At 41.5% G+C, this 7,500-nt stretch overlaps 1 pseudogene; it reads left to right on the forward strand.

The window, feature by feature from the left end:
- The window catches only part of LOC138023089 (tubulin alpha-1D chain-like), a 7,684-nt pseudogene extending 544 nt beyond the window's left edge, over nucleotides 1-7,140 (forward strand).
- Nucleotides 7,141-7,500: the final 360 nt, after the last annotated feature.

Below are 7,500 nucleotides of genomic sequence, written 5' to 3' on the forward strand. Positions count from 1 at the left end.
TGGCACTCTTTTCTAATACGAATGATTAAATCCCCTTTTACGCTTTGTAAAATAATGATCTAGTCAATCATGTGAAATAAAATATGGGTGGGGATAAAGTGTTCCCACGTGGGTCACCATTTGCCCCACAAACTTACCGTAACAGGGTTGTGTGCCTGACCACGCACGGTTACCATAGAAAGCAGGGGGCGAAACCCTAGACAGGATAAGGACCTCCCCTCGAGCTCATGTGAGGGATTGTAACCCTCTTTACAGGATTGTGGCCTTAGAGATTGCAACCCCTTGGCGAGGTTTGTAATCTTGCATTGCCAACTTGTTGTCATAGCCTTGGGGATTTATAATCCGTTGGAGAGGGTCGCGACCTCTCCTTGCCGGACAATTCAGTAACCTGCCTTTTGATGACCTGCTAATGGGAGTGCTTCACCTCTAACCCCATGACCCCACAAATTGTTGTCTGTTACACTTGTTGTCGTGAATTGAGAACATTAAAGTGGAACCTGCTGCGGTACCTCGATGGACGTTTTGCCACTCTTTTGGCTGAACTTTTATTATTTATCACCTTTGTCGAGACAAGTGACTACCAATAGTTCAAAACATTTACCGTACTTTAGAGGGAGAGTTTCGAATTTAATTATCGGAGTAAAGATTTGAAGTCTTAGCTGGAATCCTTGATTGAACCCAGGTAAAAATATTGTTCTGCTCTATTGCTCGTCTTTTTCACGTACCTGAGGAAGAATTGCCATAGGGCACTAGGTAGCGGCCTTGGCGCTGAGAGACATTGGATACACGGCAACAATGGTAAGCAATTTTTCAAATTTCTAAACTGTGAAGGTTCTGAAAACCCCATCTCACGATTTTCCAGGAAAGCGGATCGAAAAAGCAGGATACGTTCGTGGACGTAAGATAACGTTATGGGAGGCGAAGCCAGAACTTCTTTTTTTTTGAGAACTGATGGGCCCTTTGCAGGACAATGATCACATTGTACAAAAACCGCCATACTGGAACGCAAATTGCGCACTGGGACATCTAAAACAAAGCAAATTAATCTAAATTTTCTTTGTAGACATTTTCTTATGCAAGGGCAAGCTGAACAAAATTGAAGCGCCGGATCTTGGGAGATCTAACCAGCAAATAATTTGTAGATTTAAAGCAAAAACAAATCAAACTAGATGCTTCTGTGAAGCATACACTGGCTTGCCTGTGGTACGTGCTACAGAAAATCAGAAGGCACTGAATTGTGTGGTATTGAAATACAGCATTCCAGTCTCTGAAGAATAATAAATAAAAGAGAAGCGAGAAACATTGGCTTATGGGCTGACATGTTGATAATTTTCAAGTTCCCTCACAACTTCTTTTCACCACAAGTGTGCCCTATGAGCATCCGAAAACTTTGTAATACTAAAACTTCACTGAAGTCAAGCCCTGTTTCGCGGGGTTAGTGTTGGGATGGGAGACCAAAACAATAAACCCCTCATAAAAAAACAGAAACATCTGACCGAAAATACTATTAACGCTAACAAATGCGAACTCAGCAAGGTACAGATTCTGTTAGCTTGCTTTATGCAAAACAAATATTGATGAAAAAGCAAATAAATATTGATACACAGTTTTCAGAAAGAGCAGAAGGAAGTTTCCCGGACGGTCGATCGAGAATAAAATATTTACGACATGAAAACAACATTAATTTTGAACCGTGAATATAGAATATAAAAAGTTACGATCAGCGACAAACATTTTGGGAGATTTTTGCTACGTTCAAATAAATCGCAAAATCAAAAGTGACATGGCCGGAATTCAGCGGGCGCCGTGATTAAGTTACCGCGGCATGTTTACTCGCCAAACAGTGAAGCATCTGTGTCAAATGATGGCAAGATACCGGGTTTTTGTAAGTTTCTTTTTCTGTCAAGTGTTATAAAGTTTGACAATGAAATGAGCGAAGTCAAAACAAAGATGACAATCGCCCAACTCTTGTTTATGCAAAGTCTTTTTTTTTTACTCTCCAAGACGCGTACGACGTTATTTATCACCAGGTATTCCATCATTTTGGAAATAGCAGCTACTTTATTATTCATCTGCGTCACAAGTTTTCACTGATTTTGGGGCTCATTTTGTTGAAACTCAAGAACGCTTCCAACAGGCCTGTGAACCCTTCCTGCTTACAGAGCAATACTAAAAAACTTCTCCCATATCACATTTGAATCTTAACCTCGAAAATTCAATACACAACATGATATTATAATTCACAAAGGCAGAAAATACCACAGAATCCTTTTCCAGCGAAAATTTTATTGAAACAAACAACATATTTGCTCTTAGAGGCGAAAACCTCTTCCTATTTCATTGCGTGCGTGAAGACAAGAAACTCAATTGTGTCAAATTACCATGTACTTCAGGTAAATACTGCTCACTTTGATTTCGTCTCGACGGGCGATAGATTGTTGTCGAAGTCCAGTACTCGTCGCTTTTGAGATTCATGCCTAGTTTATCCAACTGACTTTCCATTATTGAGCTCCATAAGGGTATATTTTGTTTAAGGATCCACTAAAACGCCATTTGCGTTGCATGACTTTCGACGCCATTGCAGGCTAAGTTAATGATTCTACTGTGTCCACCAGAGAAATCTACGCAGTTCCACTACCCTCTCGATCCTAAGAAAATACGCACAGAAGGCTCTATACACAAAGACACCACTTACCAGGGGAGTGACAGGCAAGACTTTTACCGACACGGAAAAAGAAAAAAAGAAAAAAGAGAAAACAAACAAACTAAACGAAGACCTCGACTGGGTTTGCCCATAGGCAACCCAGTAATATGGAAATTCATAAGCATGTTAAGGCTGTAAAGTAAACTTAAATAGCATATGTCCCCATTCGATTTCCCTTCAGGGCCTGGTTGTTCGAAAGCCGGTTAAAGCTAACCTTGGATTAGAAGCTTATCGAAATGTTCATGTCGCTCGTTGAGGTTTTTTAAAATCAAATTTTATGCTAAAAGTAAAGTTTAATTCATTCCAGTCAAAACTTTAGGATGAAAATCTTTTGGAAATATTTTTATGGAAGAGCAACTAATTATAAACTGGACTCAAATTTCACCCAAACCTGGAATTAGCTAAATCGTGCTTTGAACAAAACTGAGCCCAGATTGTAGAAAGCTTGTACCAGGAGCCCATGATGGGCTACTGCTTTGTACTCATCAGCAACCTCGTTCCCAGGACCTTTCCGTTCGTTTTGGGAAAAAAGGGAACGAAGTTGAAATAATCACATGGAATATAAAGCGGAGCGCTTCCTCATTTAATTTCCTCGGACGTTAAAAGAAAATTACACAGTTGGAAAAGAAATGATTGATATCGTTCTTGACAAGATCAGAAAATCGGTACCTCGGCCGAAACTATGCACGAATTCTTATTTATTACTTCAAGTAAGGCTTCTATAAATATACAATTGGAAGCGCTACTGTAACTGTCTAAAACTCCAATGGCAAGAATAGCTGTACACGCGATTTCGTTTGTTTTTCGAGCTTTTCCTGCTAGGAACAAGCTTAAATGGATTTTCTATGAAAATGGTGTGCTGAAGCTAAAACAACAGTAAAAAGAAATGCAATTGACTGAGGGGAGGGTGGGGGGAAAGAGTAGGGGGAGGGAGTGGAGGGCGGCATCGATGCCCGAAGGAAAAGATAATTACCCTGATTCTGCGGGACATGACACCTTAAAATAGGCTTTGCACTCTCACCAACAACAGTTAAGGGTTAAAAGGCCAACCATTGAAGGTCTTTAAATTTAAATCGTGCATCTCCTTCATTTCACAATATCATTTCCTTAATATTCCCAAATTGTTTGTTTTTGCTAAGGCTGACCAGTGCACTGGCCTTCAAGGATTTCTCATCTTCCATTCCTTTGGTGGTGGAACTGGCTCTGGTTTTACTTCTCTGCTTATGGAACGTCTGTCTGTTGACTACGGCAAGAAATCCAAATTGGAGTTCTCTATCTACCCAGCACCTCAGATTGCTACAGCTGCAGTGGAACCATACAATTCCATTCTGACCACTCACACCACCTTGGAACACTCTCACTGCACCTTCATGGTCGACAATGAAGCCATCTATGATATTTGCCGTCGTAACTTGGACATCCAGAGGCCAACTTACACCAATTTGAAGCGCCTGCTGGGCCAGATCGTCTCCTCCGTCACTGCCTCACTGCGCTTCGATGGCGCACTTAACGTTGACTTGACTGAGTTTCAGGTTCCTCTCAAACACTCGCTGTTTTTTCTGATACTAGAAGATTAATTGTTTCTTAACCCTTAATTAAATGTTGCTGTTATTGCAGACCAACTTGGTGCCCTACCCTCGTATTCACTTTCCATTGGTCACTTATGCGCCTGTCATCTCTGCTGAGAAGGCCTACCATTAGCAGCTTACAGTTGCTGAAATTACCAATGCTTGTTTTGAGCCAGCCAATCAGATGGTGAAGTGTGACCCCCGCCACGGCAAGTACATGGCTTGCTGTCTACTGTTCCGTGGTGATGTGGTGCCAAAGGATGTGAATGCAGCTGTGGCTACTATCAAGACCAAGCGAACCATTCAGTTCGTGGACTGGTGCCCAACTGGCTTCAAAGTATTTGTGAACTAAATTCTCTCTGGTGTATTTGTGATCTTAAAGGAATGTATCTTGAAGCGCGGGTTATAGACGTGAACGAAATGGAGACGTAATCGTCGGACTTATCTGGACAATTTAATGATTTATTTCTTTGGCGTTCTCGTCTTGACAACGACATGAAATGATCAAATTTGGAGGACGAGAGCACTTGACGATGAATTTTCAGTTTTCTCTCTAAATATCTACAACGTTCTCACCAATCAGTTTCATTCTTGGAATGTGTATTCATACTTTCCAGGCTGAGCAACTTGGAGTAATCGCAAAATTATTACAGTAACGGCTAATAATACTATTAGACATTATAGTTCACCACTAAATTTTCTCCGATTCTTATTGGTTTAAATTGATCACGTGACGCGATAGTGTTCGTCCGCGGAGAGACACTGTCAGCCAATAGTGCCCGTCGGAGGAAAATACCTGAATGGATAGTAGTCGTCCGCTGAAAAAACAGTTGACAGTTGTACGCTATTCTTTAGCCAATGTACGCTGCGAATTATTGACATTTGTGACAGCCTGTACGCATGAATAAATATTTGATTGACCTGCATTAAGTGGGTTTTGACTGTTTTTCAACTGGCGCGCGGAAGAAACACTCTATTGTTTAAATAGGGCCGTTTATACGAGAGATAATTAGCAGCGGCTTACTCTGGCCGCGGCGTACATAATACACAAAAGGACCTATTTATACGAGTATAAACTCCCCGGCCAGGATAAGCCGCGGCTTGAGAAAGCCGTGAACGTAGATTTCGTACCATTTATACGGGGTGTTCGCGTCTTTTGTAAGCCGCGGCCAGAGTAAGCCGCGGCTTATTGTCTCTTGGCTCCAGCCTGATTTGTTCTCGTGAAGGACTCGATGAGCGGAAGAAAAGAAAGTCCTTCAAGGGAACAAATTAATGAGCCCGAGAAATTGACCTCCTCCCAACTGCGTGCCTTTATAGCTCAGTTGGTAGAGCAATGCACCGTCATCGCAGATATCATGGCTTTGAATCCCTTTGGAACCACCTGAAATTTTCAGGTGTGTACAAAGGAGTAACAATTACTTTAATTATCCAGTTTAGTGCAATGATCACTTCTCCATTTTACGTTTGTGATCTCTTGGAAAAATGTCTATCGTCAGCTACAAATATTGCTGCCTTTAGGCGACTGTGTAATGTCGCAAAATTGATTTTTAACTTTATTTGTGTTTTCAGGTTGGAATTAATTACCAGCCCCCCACGGTTGTCCCCGGTGGAGACTTGGCCAAGTTTCAACGTGCTGTGTGTATGTTGTGTACGTTAAGTAACACAACAGCTATCGTAGAGGCCTGGGCACGTTTGAATTACAAGTTTGATCTGATGTACGCCAAACGTGCGTTTGTCCATTGGTACGTAGGTGAGGGTATGGAAAAAGGAGAGTTCTCTGAAGCTCGTGAAGATTTGGCTGCACTGGAGAGGGATTATGGAGAAGTTTCCGACCCACCAAATGGGTGCGGAGAGGAAGAAGAGGAGTTTGAAGAATACTAAACACATTATGTGAGCAAGGATCATCGGCAAATAAAACTAAGGCACAAAAGTCATTTTGACTTAATAATAATCAGTTCTATTTGCCGACGTCAATGGGAATTTTTGTCTTTTTCAAATTTTCTTACTGTTCAAACCAACCGTAAGCATCGTTCTTCTTAACCAAGTTTTCTACCTTATTTTCCACATCCACAGTGGGGCAAAACAAAAAAATCCAGGCAAAGTATTTGGGCGAGTTGAACGCACCCAAACAGGGAGAACTGCATGTGCACGTGCCCGATCTAAATTTTTATATGCCGACAGGGTGCCGATAGACTCAGTATGTTACAGGTAGAAACTCCTCGGCGATTCAGCTATGGCCTTGGTGGTTGTTTGTAACCATTCATGTCGGTTGCTCTCAGAAGAGAATCGGTAACTGCGAGGTTCGTTAGTGGATAGCAACCTCTCTTCGTGAAGCTCTTACTCCAAAAACGACCACTGTGAAAGTATTTCCTACGCAAAAGACATCAGCCGCGGAAAGCACCCAAACTGATGCGTCTGACAATTTAAAGAGATTGAGTTCCACTAATAATTAGCTCTGAAACAAAATTACCTGAAATGGACAGCTGTTACTTTGCAGCTTCATCAAGGAATCTTTTTTTCATTAATTATGCCACAGCAGTTTCATTAAATTTGATGCTAAACTTGTTTATTGCCTCCAGCTAACCCTTCGTCACACTTCCTTTTGCGACAATTTGAGCCAACTGCTGGTATTGAAAAACTTTAATGAAATTTCAACAACAAACGTAGTTTAATTAAGTCGGCTAAAACAATATACTAATACCAAAAAGCAATGTTGAAATGAGGGAAGTATTGGCAGTGGAGTTAATTAATTTGCTATAGCATGAGAACTGTCCATTGATGAACCCTTCACATCAACAGAGAATGACTGACTCCTGTCCATTTTAATTCGTTGATCTCAGAGCTTGTTGCGGGTGAAAAACCTCTCCAAAACATGATGTCCAAAGCACTAATTTGGACATTTTTCTCACTTAGTACAATCGAAGAAATTTTCATTTGCATCGGGAATGCTTTTACGGTTTTTGTCTTCTGCCATCAAAGAGCTTCACTGAAACGAGCTTGGTCTTTACTCCTCAACCTTGGCGTCGCTGATTTTCTAGTTGGAGCAACGCTATTGATTCATGCGACAATAAGACTGATTCCAATGAATCGGGCAATGCATATGCTTGCGGCTGACCTTTGCGAGGGTTTCCTTATTTTGTTCACGACAGCCTCATTGCTGACTCTTCTTGTGGTCTCCTTGGAGCGCGCTTATGCTATACTCTGGCCCTTTCGTCACCGAGTAGCAAC

Source organism: Montipora capricornis, chromosome 11 (assembly GCF_036669925.1).
Source record: "Montipora capricornis isolate CH-2021 chromosome 11, ASM3666992v2, whole genome shotgun sequence".
Lineage (NCBI taxonomy): Eukaryota > Metazoa > Cnidaria > Anthozoa > Scleractinia > Acroporidae > Montipora > Montipora capricornis.